This window comes from Hemiscyllium ocellatum, chromosome 35, assembly GCF_020745735.1.
Source record: "Hemiscyllium ocellatum isolate sHemOce1 chromosome 35, sHemOce1.pat.X.cur, whole genome shotgun sequence".
Taxonomy (NCBI): Eukaryota; Metazoa; Chordata; class Chondrichthyes; order Orectolobiformes; family Hemiscylliidae; genus Hemiscyllium; species Hemiscyllium ocellatum.
In genome coordinates, this window is record NC_083435.1 from 33,717,221 (window position 1) to 33,731,983 (window position 14,763).

General features: G+C 42.1%; 1 long non-coding RNA gene across 4 annotated transcripts in view; it reads right to left on the reverse strand.

The window, feature by feature from the left end:
- Window positions 1-1,964: 1,964 nt before the first annotated feature.
- Window positions 1,965-14,763, reverse strand: part of LOC132832487 (uncharacterized) — a 60,374-nt gene continuing 47,575 nt past the window's right edge. For 2 of the 4 annotated variants that reach the window (XR_009646950.1, XR_009646948.1), the window contains exons 4-5: window positions 4,571-4,892; window positions 1,965-4,076 (exon numbers count right to left, since the gene is read on the reverse strand). This is a non-coding gene — a long non-coding RNA (uncharacterized LOC132832487). Of the gene's footprint in view, window positions 4,077-4,566; window positions 4,893-14,763 lie in introns of all 4 variants that reach the window. The other 2 variants (XR_009646951.1, XR_009646949.1) reach the window with 2 other exon arrangements.

Sequence of the window (14,763 nt, forward strand, 5' to 3'; positions counted from 1 at the left end):
GTACATATAACTGCATGTACATATCAGTACATAGCACTATTTTTGCTCCGTCACAATCTACAGACTCAGAAACTAACACCGTCTTATTCCTCGACAAAACACTACACCAATTTAAATTAATAGCTATTTCTTATATTTTAAGTTTAATCAAAAGACTTATCTCGAAAAACATATAATCAAGAAAGAACCCTCTGTGCTTACAATGCAGTCTTTCTCTTGGAAAGACTTAAAACAACAATTAACTTATCTGATTGTGTCATGAACTTCTTGCAAACTGGTTCCTCTAAGATTAGATTTAAAATTCACCGTTTGTTAATTTTCCCAGATGCACTCCGATGTCGAGAGGCACATGAATTCAAAAACAGCAAAGGCGGTAACTATGCAGGTTCTCTCTCTCTCTCTCCTGCACTTCTTTTGTATGTTCTTCACCATTTGAAAACTGCTGTTGTTTTGATTTTTTTTCCAAATTCCAAAACAATGCTGCCTCTTAACTACTTTAACTAATTATTGTGGGTGAAACCTTTCCCACGAATGCAACAAATTAAGGACCTCGCTCCAATACAAAGCTGCTAGTGCTTCTGTAGATGACAAACTCTTCTGGAGCTCTCATGAGAAATTGAATGTAAGTGTGAAAGTAAATGATTATCAGTGATTGTTAAAGACAATAAACCATGGGATGGAAGAGGTGGATCTGATTGCTGGAGTAAGGTTTTTAAGGTCATGAGATTTGGAAAGTGCAAATATGTCTTGCTGATAAATGTATTTCTTTCTGCAACCGATTCCTCGTTGTGTTCATTGACCAGGTGCGGCAGGCAGCAAAATATCTCAAAAACAAAATGGCAGTGGCCACAATGAAGTGTTATAACCATGATCATGGTGGTACAGATCAAATGGTGTTCTATAGTTTGCTTACTGTTAACTCACACCGCACATAGCTCAATCAGACCAATTGTTTGGCAGAGCAGTAACATACAAAGGGGCGAACTGACAAAGAACATTCATTGACATTTCAGTGGTTGGAAGAAATGATAGAATCCCTTCCCATGTGCAGAGCAGGTAAATGTCTTTTCAGCAGTGTGAACCCGGTACGATGTCAGGCGTTTGTAGCGAGAGACACACATATCCTGACAAAGTGAAGACAAAGCTGGACTACCTGGAGTTTTCATGAACTGAATATGATGTTGAGATGCCAAAGTCAGCAACTTTGAACTTGGCAGCATCTCATGAGGTCATCTGGAGACTTACCTGGACTAGCCTTGGAACTTCTGTGGCAACAAAAGGAAGTCAGAAACTGAGATTCGGTGAAGAGTTATTCAACGCCTGAATCAAAAAGTCACGAAACGTAACTCACAAGTGCAATAGAATACTCTCCACAAACCTGGATGAATACAACTTTACAAAAATCATTCAGGACAAAACAACCCATTTGATCAAAACGCTGTTCAGTACCTAAGCAGTGGCACACGAGCATCTACAAGGTATAGTGTCATAACGTGACAATGTGTGGGAATCTCAAGAGCAGTGAGGACAGGCCAGAAAAAAGAAACTGCTGAGCAGTGAAACTCCAGTGGTCCAAGTCCACGACTATCAGAAAAGTTAGAGAAAGAAAAAAACCTAGACCCTACTCATCTAGGATTGATGCTACTTCAGTTTCCTGAAATGCTTGGCAGCCTCTGTGTCGTGAGAGTTTTTGCAGACTTGAGATGGGAATTATCCAAACTGGCAGCAGATTTTGTCTTTGGCTCAGTTTGCATATAACTGATGAGATCTGCTAAATTCAAATGGCAAGTATTTAAAATCATTGTAACTTTTATCCCAGATTTACATAAACAAAGGGGGAGCTCCATTAAAACAGAAAATTCACCCAGGTTTGTCTTCAAGAGAAGAAACTAACCACAATGAAATTTCAGAGAAGTTCGGAGAGATGCTGAGAAATACACCGCTTTCTGCTAAGCATGCACATGGTCTTTATTTTGTATGCTGGAAGACATTTACATTGCTGACAGTCTCCTTTGAATATCCAACTGTGAGCCATTGAGCTATATACAGTCAAATATATTTGATTAAGCAGATTTATTTATTAATTCAGCAATGTGACCAGGCTGGAGTTTAGTTCCTTCAGCAGAAACAAAATCCAACTGTCAGAATGTGGTTCAGTTGTGGATGTGAATACCAGCAGTGACAAAAGCAAGGTCCATCCCTGCAATCACTTGTGAATTTGCTGGTGTTTTAGCAGTTTGGATGACTGAGTGAATCCTTTCCCACATACAGAGCAAGTGAATGGTCTCTCCCCAGTGTGTACTTGCTGGTACAAGTTCGATAACTGTGCAAAGATCTTCACATAGCCAGAGCATTTGAAAGGTCTCTTATTGGTGTGAACTTGCTGGTGGGTCAGCAGGTGGAAGTATTGAGAGAATCCCTTCCCACAATTGAACAAGTGAATGGCTTCTCACCAGTGTGAACCTGCTGGTGAGTCAGGAGGTTAGAAGACTGAGTGAATCCTTCCTACAAATAAAGCAGGTGGACGGCCTCTCTCTGGTATGGACTCGCTGAAGCTTCAGAAGTTTGGATGAACGGTTAAATGTCTTCAGACAATAAGAGCAACTGTATGGCTTCTCCCAGTGTGAACTTGTTGGTGTGTCAACAGGTGAGAGGATTGAGCGAGTCCTTTCTCACACATGGAGCAGGTGAATGGCCTCTTGCCCATGTGAAGCTGCTGGTGTTTCAGCAGGTTAGATGATTCTCTAAAACACATCCCACATTGCGAGCAGATGAACAGTCTCTCCCCAGTGTGACTACGTAGATGTATCTCTAACTGAGATGGGTAGTTGAATCCCCTCCCACACTCCCCACATTTCCATGGTCTTTCCATGATCTGGGTAGCTCTGTGACTCTCTAGGTTGGATGATAAGTTGAAGTTTTGTCCACACAAAGTGCAAATGTACATTTGCTCCTGCTGAAAAGGTTCAAATTTTTATTCAGGAATGATAACTAGTTGAAGTTCTTTTCACAGTCAATGCATTGGAACATTTTCAGTCAGGTGTCTGGGTCTTGGTGTTCTCGCAGTCACATTGATGCTTGAAATGTTTTAACAGGCAAATGGAGCAAACGTATCTTCTTTCACATTCAAATGCCGAGAATAACCAGGATCTGTTTGTCGTAAGGCAATACTGTCAAATCTGGATATGACATTGTGTTTTGAGTTTTCTGATCTCAACCTTTCTTCTAATGTCCCTGTGAAAAGAGGTTAAAAATAATCACGGCTCAAGGTACAAAACAGAGTTTCAGAACAGGCATGTATAGTTTCTATGGAACATTCTTTCCCCTATTGTTTCCTCAAAACTGTAAGTACTCATCCCAAACATTTTCTTTTGTCCTTTTGGAGAGATTTCAATCTGTTACACTTCCCCAAAATTTATCTCCTCCCTGTCTTCGCCCTCTTCTTGCTGAGTTCAACTGTCCAACCCCAGTTGCAAAGTGACAATAAAGTCAACGAGTCAGTGGTCACTCGTGCATTGAAACCCAGACTGCTCCTTCTCCCATCATATGAGGGGGCTGCCATTTTTATGACCCTGGCCTGGTAACAAGAGACCCTGCTGACTCAAACCTGTCTCAATGGGCAAATGTTGGTTTCGGGCTTCCTTCATGCAACTCCAGTTTTTTTCAGTATTTTCTTCTTCAGATTTTCCTCCTTATTCCTTACCTAATATCCTGCAGTTCTCTCCTCTAATCCTGGCACAATTAAGTAATAGGAACAGCTTTTTAATATTTATCTAATCTAAAACTCTCATAACCTTGCACAATATCTCAACACCCAATCTCCTTTGTTCCAATGTCAACTTCTTCAATCTAACCTTCCAATTTCCTATATCTCGAACCATTCTAATAAAATCACCTATAAACCTAATTTAAACTCTTACGCTGTGCTGACAAAATTGAAAACACTGCCCTTGATCTGGCATAACTAGAGCTTTCAGAGGGTTTACAATAAATTCACAAATGTTGTACTCAAATTTCTGACTGGCAGTCTGTGATCACTGGGGTTCCACATGGATCAATGCTGGCATCTCTGTTGTCTGAAATACATATAAATAATTTGAGGAAAATATTGATGGCTTGAATACTATCTTTGCAGACAACACAAACATTGGAGGAGTTGTGAAGGGTAAGGAAGGTTGTTAAAGGATACAGCAAAAAATAGACCAGTTAAAAGGTTGGGCAGAGAAACAGCAGAAAGAGTTTAGTGTGAACAAGTGTGAAGTCATGCATTTTGAGAGGCTAAATGCACAAAGAAAGTATATAGTAAATAGCCAGCCTCTCAGGAGCATTGATATACAGAGCTATCTTGGGTTGCAAGTCCATAGCTTCCTGAGAGTGGCAGTACAAGTGGATATTGTGGCAAAGAAGAACATGGTAGAATTGGCCAGTTAAGCACATAGACAATTGGTAAATAAAACAGAACAGAGAAAAGCATAAGCTGATGTCTTTTTAAAGAAAGGACAAAGAAAAACAATTTTGACTAAAATGCACAGTTCGAAAGAGTGAGGAGGATCAAAAGTACTATACTTACATGGATGGTAAATCCTTGAAGGTGTTTGTACAACTTGGAAAAACCATCAAAAAATTATGATGTTTCATTGATCGAGGAATCAACATCGAAGATAGAACTGCACAGTGCAGGAACAGACTCCAGCCTGCCATAGATGTGCTGGCCATGGTGCCATTCCAAACTGCTTGCACATGGTCCATAGCCACTATCAGGAATGTCCTGAAGAAGGGCTCATGCCCGAAACGTCAACTCTCCTGTTCCTTGGATGCTGTCTGACCTGCTGCGCTTTTCCAGCTACACATTTTCAGCTCTGATCTCCAGCATCTGCAGTCCTCACTTTCTCCTAGAGATAAAAATAAGACTGATCAATTAAATTGCATTTATTTCAATATAAGACGACTGACATGTAAAGCTGATGAACCCGAGGCATGGTTGGTAACATGGCACAGGGATATCGTAAGTATTACATAAACTTGTCTCAGAGAAGGACAGGACTGGCAGCTTAATGTTTCAGGTACTGACGCTAAAGAAAGGAGAGAAAGGAAGCAAGAGCGAAGGGGGTGTGGCATTTTTGTTCAGCTGTACTCAGGGAGGATATTCCTGGGATTACGTTCAATGATATTATTCGGGTGGAAATGAAAAGAAGAAAGAGATTATCACCATATTGGAATTAAATATAAGCCCCTCAATAGTCAGCAGGAAATTGAGAAGCGGCTCAGTGACTCAGTGGTTAGCACTGCTGCCTCACAGTACCAGGGACCCGAGCTCGATTCCAGCCCCATGCAAATGTCTGTGTGTGGTGTTTGCATGTTCTCCCTGTGTCTGTGTGAGTTTCCTCCGGTTGCTCTGGTGTCCACCCACAATCTAAAGATGTGCAGGTTCGGTAAATTGGCCATGTTAAATTGCCCATATTATTCCAGGACGCGTAGGTTAGGTGCATGATGATGGAGTAAATGTAGGAGAATGGGTCTGGGTGGGATACCGTGCAGAGGGTCGGTATTGACTTGTTGGGCCAAAGGGCCCATTTCTGCATAGTAGGGTTTCTAATTGCTTATCAAGCAAATTTGTGAGGGGTTATCAGTTATCTCTCTGAATAAGAGGAATGTAATGGTAAGGGATTCTAACTTTCCAAGCATAGAGTGGGACTGATGTAGTGTTGAGGGCTTAGATGGATTTGAACTTGTCAATTGTGTACAAGAAGATTCTGTGATTAAATATGTTGATTAACCTACTGAAGAAGGAGCAAAACATGACGTTCTCTTCAGAAGTAAAGTAAGCCAGGTGACTGAGGTGTCAATGGGAGTACAAGTTGGGGCCAGTGATCATAATTCTGTTAGTTTTAAAAGAATAGACATAATCTAAAAGTTAAGATTCTAAACTGAAGTAACACAAATTTTGATGGAATTAGGCAAGTCATTTCAAAAGTTGATAAGGAGAAGCTGTTCATGGGTAAAGGGGCTGTTGGAAAGTGGGAGACTTCAAAAATGAGATGCAGAATTAAGGGCTAGGAAATTGAAAATGGAGGATGGGGGAGAAAAGTTGCAGCCATAAGAGCTGCGACTTTCTTGAGGTATTTTCAGTGTTGGAATGAATTTACTCATATTCTAGGAGCAGTAATTACTGTTTTATATGCTGTTGCATTGTATTGGAAGTTTGGGGAAAAAGTGATCAAAACAACAGCACTGCAAAAAAGAAAAAGACAGAAAAGGGCAGTGAATCAAATGGTGAAAGAGACTGACACTGCTGTCTGACACAGCAGTAACCTGCACAGCTGCTGCCTTTGCTGTCTGTTTTCAAGCATCTTCAGACATTGGAGTGCTTCTAAGAAAAACAAACAGACAGCAAAATTCACATATGACCTTGGAGAAACCGGTGTGTTGAAGCCCACAGCAGGGGAACAGCTAAGTGGCTTTTTAAAAACTGTACCCACACTATTTCTTTGATAATTCCACAATAGCGAGTAGGTGTTTACTTTTTGATTATTTCGGTAAAACTTTAAGAATATAAAAACTGAGGTATTAAGGTTGGAGTAGTGTTTTTAGAGAAGTGAGACAGTGCTAGTTTCTGGGGGTGTAGATTGTTAATACGTAAAGATGTTTTTTGCTGGATTGATGAGCTATTCCTGTCGGATGAGAGAGATTAGGGAGAGTTTTCCATGCTACTGATGATTATGTCTGCAGGAAGTGTATTTGGTTGTGAATCCTGTCAAATTGCATGGATCGATTGGAGCAGCAATTAGACACAATGAGAAATTTGCAGGAGCTAGGGGATGTGATGGATGGCAATTGCAGGGAGGGAGATAAACCGATGATACATTCAGGATGATGGGTGATCTCAAGGAAAGGTCAGAGAGGGAGGCAGGTAGTGGAAGAGTCACCTGTAGCCATCCTCATCTCAAACGAGTATGCGGTTCTGGAAAATGTAGGGGCTGATCGACTCTCAGGCGAATGTAGTACTGACAGCCAGGTTTCTGGTACTGAGACTGGCTCTAATGTAATGAGGATTATGCCAGATTCCAAGTGACCGATTTTGATCGAGGATTCTTTAGTTCAAGGCACAGACAGATGATCCTGTCGCTGACAGTTAAATATCGGAGTGGTGTGTTGTGTCTCTAGAGACAGTATCAAAGATATCTTAGAAAGGGTGCATAATTTTCTCAGAGGTCAACAGGACCAGGAGAAGGTCTGGAACTAATGTCTTAGGAAGTGAAAAGAATGAGATTTTGGGGAGAGAATATCAGAGTTTAGGTTGAATAGCAATGGATCGATTGGAGAGCAATTAGAGGCAATGAGAAATTTGCAGGAGCTAGGGAATGTGATGAATGGCAATTGCAGGGAGGGAGATAAACCGATGATATATTCAGGACGATGGGCGACCTTTCCTCGAGGTCACCCATCGACCTGAATGTATCATCGGTTTATCTCCCTCCCTGCAATTGCCATACAGGGAGGCAGGCAGTGGAAGAGTCACCTGTAGCCATCCTCATCTCAAACGAGTATGCGGTTCTGGAAAATGTAGGGGCTGATCGACTCTCAGGCAAATGTACTACTGACAGCCAGGTTTCTGGTACTGAGACTGGCTCTAATGCAATGAGGATTATGCCAGATTCCAAGTGATCGATTGTGATAGAGGATTCTTTAGTTCAAGGCACTGACAGACGATCCTGTCGCTGACAGCTAAATATCGGAGTGGTGTGTTGTCTCTCTAGAGACAGGATCAAAGATATCTCAGAGAGGGTGCATAATTTTCTCAAAGGTCAACAGGACCAGGAGAAGGTCTGGAACTAATGTCTTAGGAAGTGAAACGAATGAGATTCTGAGGAGAGAATATCAGAGTTTAGGTGGAATAGCAAAAAGGAGGCTTTCAGGGATCGTCAAATTTGGATCACTCCGAGTGCCATGAGCTAGTGATGGTAGGAATAGGAGGATAGAGCAGATGAATGCGTGGCTGAGGAGCTGTTACAGGGAGAAGGATTCACATTTTTTCTCATTTGAATGTCTTCTTTTGTAGAAATGGCCTGTCCAAGAAGTACGGAATGCATCTGTATTGGAAGAGGACTAATACACCGGCGGGAAGATTTGCTAAAGCTGCTTGCGTAGAAATAAACAGGTCTAAAGAGTAGGGGACCCATGGAGATAGTGAGGAAAGTGATCAGTCTGAAACTAGTACAGTTGGGAAAAAGAGTAAATCAAACAGAGAGGGCAATCAAGAACAAAATAGAAACGAGGTGGGACTGATTAATTAAACATCATTTATTTCAGTGTAGGAGTTCTAACAAAGCAGAAGCACTGAGTGCATGATTGGGAACATGGGATTTGGAATATCATAGCAGTTCCAGATGTGGCTCGGGGATGGACCAGGTTGCAGTTTAATGTTCCAGGGTATAGATTTTATAGGAAGTATAGAAAGGGGGAGAAGAAAGGAGTGGGGAGTGGTGCTTTTGATCAGAGGCAACATAATGTCTGTACTTAGGGAAGATATTCCTGGGAATATGTCCAGGTAAGTTATTTTAGAAATGGGAAATAAGAAAGGGATGATCACCTTATTGGGATTGTACTATAGATCCCCCATAGTAAGTCAGAGATTCAGTGACAAAGCTGTAAGGAGAGTTCAGTTGTTTGTATGAATCATAGGATTATGGGAGGGGATTTTGACTTTCCAAACAAGAAAATTTTCTGATTCAATATATGGATGTACCTACTACAGAAGGTACAAAACCCGACTTCTTCTTGGGAAATAAGGCAGGGCAGGTGACTGAGGTATCAGTGGGGGAGCACTTTGGGGCTAGCGACCACAATTGTATTAGTTTGAAAATAATTATGGCAAAAGATAGACCAGATCAAACGGCTGAAGTTCTAAACTGGAGGAAGGAGCCTTTTGTCTGTTATCGACAAGAATGTTCAAATGCTGAAAGGGGTGGCTGTTCACAGATAATGGGATGGCTGGAGAATGGGAAACCTTCAAAATTGGAATGGATTGTGGGTGAAAGACGGGAAAGATTTCTGGCTGTAAGAGCTGCTCCTTTTTTTGAGGTATTTTAGGTGTTGGAGGTGATTTTGTCGAATTCCAGGAGCAGCAATTAGTGTTTTATATGCTGTTGCATTGTTTTGGAACTTTGGGAAACAAAAGTCAAAACAACAGCAGTTTAAACGGGAGAAGAGCAGACAAAGGAAACACATGGTGAGGACAGTGCAGAAGATAAAGAGAGAGAGAGAGAGAGAGAGAGAGGAAACCTTCACAGTTACCGCCTTTGCTGTTTGAATTAGTGCATCGTTGGACATCGGAGTGCATCTGGGAAAGTTAACAAACAGTGAAATTAACAATTAATCTTGGAGGAACTGTTTGCCGAAGTTCACAGCACAGAATCAGATAAGTTAATTGTTGTTTTAAGTCTGTCCAAGAGAAAGGCTGCAGTAGTGGATACAGTGGATTCTTTCTTGATTATATGTTTTTGGAGATAAGTCTCATGATTAAACTTAAAATATAAGCCACAGCTATTAAGTTAACCTGGGGCAGTGTTTGTAGAGGAATAAGACAATGTTATTTTCTGGGTCTGTAGATTGTGAAGGAGCAAAAATGGCCTTTGCAGTGATATGTACTTCTTGTTAAATGTGGGTGTTTAAGGAGAATTTAAGGGTTACTGCGGATTATATCTGCCATAAATGCTGTTGGATGCGAATCTTATCAGATCGAGTAAATCGGTTGGAGAGACAAATAGAAACGATGAAGAATTTGCAACAGCAACAGTATGTGATGGATGGCAGTTTTAGAAAGTGGGGGGCGGGGGAAGGTCTCAGATACAGTCACATAGATGGGTTAACTTCAGGAAGGGTGGAAAGGTAGGCAGCTAGAGCAGGAGTCTTTTGTGGATATACCCATTTCAAACAGGTATGCTGTTTAGGAAAATGTAGGGGGTGATGGATTCTCAGCGGAATGTAGCACAAACAGCCAAGTTTCTGGTATTGAGACTGGCTCTAATACAACGAGGGGTACGTCAGCTTCCAAGAGATCAATCATGTTCGGGGATTCTGTAGTTAGAGGTACAGACAGACGTTTCTGTGGCCAGCAGAGAAAAAGCAGAATGGTATGTTGTTTCCCTAGTGCCAGGATCAAGGATGTCTCAGAGAGGGTGCACAATGTTCTTACGGGGGAGAGGGGCCAGCAGAAGGTCATTGTCCACATTGGAACTAATGACATAGGAAGGGAAAAGGTTGAGACTCTGAAGGGACATTACACAGAGTTACGTAGAAATTTAAAAAGGAGGTCCTCAAGGGTAGTAATATCTGGATTGCTCCCAGTGCTACGAGTTAGTGAGGGTAGGAATAGCAGGATAGAGCAGATGAATGTATGGCTCAGGAGCTGGTGTATGGGAGAAGGATTCACATTTTTGGATCATTGGAATCTCTTTTGGGGTAGAAGTGACCTGTACAAGGACGGATTGCACCTAAATTGGAAGGGGACTAACATACTTGCAGGGGAATTTGCTCGAACTGCTTGGGAGGATTTAAGCTAGTAAGGTGGGGTGTGTGGGTGGGACCCAGGGAGATAGAGGCAAGGGATCAATCTGAGACTTGTACAGTTGAGAACAGAAGTGAGTCAAATAGTCAGGGCATGCAGGGACAAGTTAGGACTAATAAACTAACTGCATTTATTTCAATTCAAGGGGCCTAACAGGGAAGGCAGATGAACTCAGGGCATGGTTAGGAACATAGAACTGGGATATCATAGCAATTATGGAAACATGGCTCAGGGATGGGCAGGACTGGCAGCTTAATTTTCCAGGATACAAATGCTACAGGAAGGATAGAGAAGGTGAAAAACTTGACCTACTTTGGGAAATAAGGCAGGGCAGTTGACTGAGGAGTCAGTGGGGGAGCACTTTGGGGCCAGCGACCATAATTTTATTCATTTTAAAATAGTGATGGAAAAGAATGGACCAGATCAAAAAGTTGAAATTTTAAATTGGAGAAAGGCCAATTTTGATGGTATTAGGCAAGAACTTTCAAAAGCTGACTAGAGGCAGATGTTCACACGTAAAGGGGCGGCTGGAAAATGGGAAGCCTTCAGAAATGAGATAACAAGAATCCAGAGAAAGTATATTCCTGTCAGGGCAAAAGGGAAGGCTGGTAGGTATAGGTAATGCTGGATGAGTAGCAGTGGTGAACTCTTTTGGTCATTTAAGCGGGCATTGGATAAGCATATGGAGGTTATTGGGCTAGTGTAGGTTAGGTAGACTTTGGTCGGCGCAACATCGAGGGCTGAAGGGCCTGTACTGCGCTGTATTTTTCTATGTTCTATGTTCTATTAAGGAAATTGAGGATTTAGTGAATAAAAAGAAGGAAGCATATATCACGTACAGACAGGATAGATTGAGTGAATCCTTAGAAAAGTATAAAGAAAGTAGGAGTATACTTAAGAGGGAAATCAGGAGGGCAAAATGGGGACATGAGATAGCTTTGTCAAATAGAATTAAGGAGAATCCAAAGTGGTTTTACAAATTTATTAAGGACAAAAGGGTACCTCGGGAGAGAATCGGGCCCTCAAAAATCAGCAAGGCAGCCTTTGTGTGGAGCCACAGAAAATGGGGGAGATACCAAATTAATATTTTGCATCAGTATTTACTGTGGAAAAGGATATGGAAGATACAGACTGTAGGGAACTAGATGGCGACATCTTGCGAAATGTCCAGATTACAGAGAAGGAAGTGCTGGATGGCTTGAAACAGTTAAAGGTGGATAGGTGTACCACCTGACAGGTGTACTCGAGAAATGTGTGGGAAACTAGAGAAGTGATTGCGTGACCTCTTGCTGAGATATTTGTATCATCGATAGTCACAGGTGAGGTGCCGGAAGACTGGAGGTTGACAAATGACATGCCACTGCTTAAGAAGGGCGATAAAGATAGACCTCGGTGATGGGCAAGTTGTTGGATGGAATCGTGAGGGACAGGATGTGCATATGTCTGGAAAGGCAAGGACTGATTCAGGACAGTCAACATGGCTTTGTGCATGGTAAATCATGTCTCAAAATCTTAATTGAGGTTTTTGAAGATGTAACAAAGAAGATTGAGGAGGGCAGAGCAGTAGGTGTGATCTATATGGATTTCAGTAAGGCATTCAACAAGGTTCCCCATAGGAGACTGATTAGCAAGGTTAGATCTCATGGAATACACGGGGAACTAGCCATTTGGATACAGAACTGGCTCAAAAGGTAGAAGACAGTGGGTGGTGGTGGAGGGTTGTTTTTCAGACTGGAGGCCTGTGACCAGTGGAGTGCCACAAGGATCGGTGCTGGGCTGTCTACTTTTTGCCATTTACATAAATGATTTGGATGTGAGCATAAGAGGTACAGTTAGTAAGTTTGCAGATGACATCAAAATTGGAGGTGTTGTGGACAGCAAAGAGGGTTACCTCAGATTACAACAAGATCTGGAACAGATGGGCCAATGGGCTGAGAAGTGGCAGATGGGGTTTAATTCAGATAAATGCGAGGTGCTGCATTTTGGGAAAGCAAATCTGAGCAGGACTTATACATTTAATGCTGAAAATGTGTTGTTGGAAAGGCACAGCAGGTCAGGCAGCATCCAAGGAGCAGGAGAATCAACATTTCGGGCATGAGCCCTTCTTCTGAAGAAGGCCTCATGCCAGAAACATCGATTCTCCTGCTCCTTGGATGCTGCCTGACCTGCTGCCCCTTTCCAGCAACACATTTTCAGCTCTGATCTCCAGCATCTGCAGACCTCAATTTCTCCTTATACACTGAATGGTCAGGTCCTAGGCAGTGTTGCTGAACAAAGAGACCTTGGAGTGCCGTTTCATAGCTTCTTGAAAGTGGAGCCGCAGGTAGATAGGTTACTGAAGAAGGTGTTTGGTATGCTTTCCTTTATTGGTCAGAGCATTGAGTACAGGAGTTGGGAGGTCATGTTGCGGTTATACAGGACATTGGTTAGGCCACTGTTGCAATATTGCGTGCAATTCTGGTCTCCTTCCTATTGGAAAGATGTTGTGAAACTTGAAAGGGTTCAGAAAATATTTACAAGGATGTTGCCAGGATTGGAGGATCTGAGCTACAGGGAAAGGCTGAACAGGCTGGGATTGTTTTCCCTGGAGCGTCGGAGGCTGAGGGGTGACCTTATAGAGGTTTACAAATTATGAGGAGCATGGATAGGATAAATAGACAAAGTCTTTTCCCTGGGGACAGGGTGCCCAGAACTAGAGGGCATAAGTTTAGGGTGAGAGGGGAAAGATATAAAAGAAACCTAAGGGGCAACTTTTTTACGCAGAGGGTGGTATGCGAATGGAATGAGCTGCCAGAGGATGTGGTGGAGGCTGGTACAATTGCAACATTTAAGAGGCATTTGGATGGGTATATGAATAGGAACAGTTTGGAAGGATATGGGCCGGGCGCTGGCAGGTGGGACTAGATTGGGTTGGGATATCTGGTCGGCATGGACGGGTTTGACCAAAGGGTCTGTTTTCTATGCTGTACATCTCTATGACTCTGTAACAAGAGTCCAGAGACAGTATTTTCCTGTTAGGGTGAAGGCAAGGTTGGTAGGTGTAGGGAATGCTGGTTGATTAGAGAAATTGCGGCTTTGGTCAAGAAAACGAAGAAAGCATATGTCAGTAATAAACAGCAGAAATCAAGTGATTTCCCAGAAGAATATAAAGGCAGTAGCAATATACTTAAGATGGAAATTAGGAGGGCAAAAAGGGGACATGAGATAGCATTGGCAGATAGGGTTAAGGTGAATAAAACAGGGATTCTACAAATACATTAAGGACAAAAGGGCAACGAGGGAGAGAATAGGGTCCATTAAAGATGAACAAAGTCATCTAAGTATCGAACTTCTTGAGCTGGGCAAGATATCAAATGAGTGTTTCATGTCAATATTTATTGTGGAGAAGAATTTGGAAGCTAGAGAACTTGGAGAAAGAAACAGTGATATCTTGAAATATTACAGAAGAGATGGTCTTGTACCTATTAGAATGTATAAAGATGGATAAATCACTAGACCTTTATTAGGTGCATCCAGACCTCTGTGGAAGGCTAGGGACGTCATTGCTGGGCTTCTTGCTGAGATATTTGTATCGTCGATAGCCATGGGTGAGGTCCTGGAAGACTAGAAGGTGGCTAATGTAGCGCTATTATTTTATAAAGTGGGAAGGAAAAGCCAGGGAACCATAGATCAGGGGACTGATGTCAATAGTGGATAATTTGTTGGAAGAGATTCTGAGATACGCGATGTATGTGCATTGGGTAGAGCAAGGACTAGTTTGGGATGGGCTGCATGGCTTTGTTCTTGGAAAATCATATCTCCTTAACTTGACTGAGTTTTGGAAGAGGTGACAAAGAAAATTGATGAACCTAGTGTGGTGGATGTTGACCAAATGGATTTCAGGAAGACATTCAACAAGGTTCTACATAGTAGACTGGTTAGCAAGGTTAGATGACATAGAATTGAGGAAGAGATTGCAAATTAGATACTAAAGGTGGCTTGATCGTACGACACAATGGGTGATGGTGGAGGGTTGTTGCTCAGACTAGAGACCTCTGACCAGTAATGTGCCAGAAGAATGGGTCTGCTGCTGTGTACAAATGAATTGCATGTGAAGCAATAGTTAGTAAGTTTGCAGATGATACCAAAATTGATGGCGCAGTGGACAGTGAAACAGGCTTTGGCAGCGTACAACTAGACTTTATTCACGTGGGTTG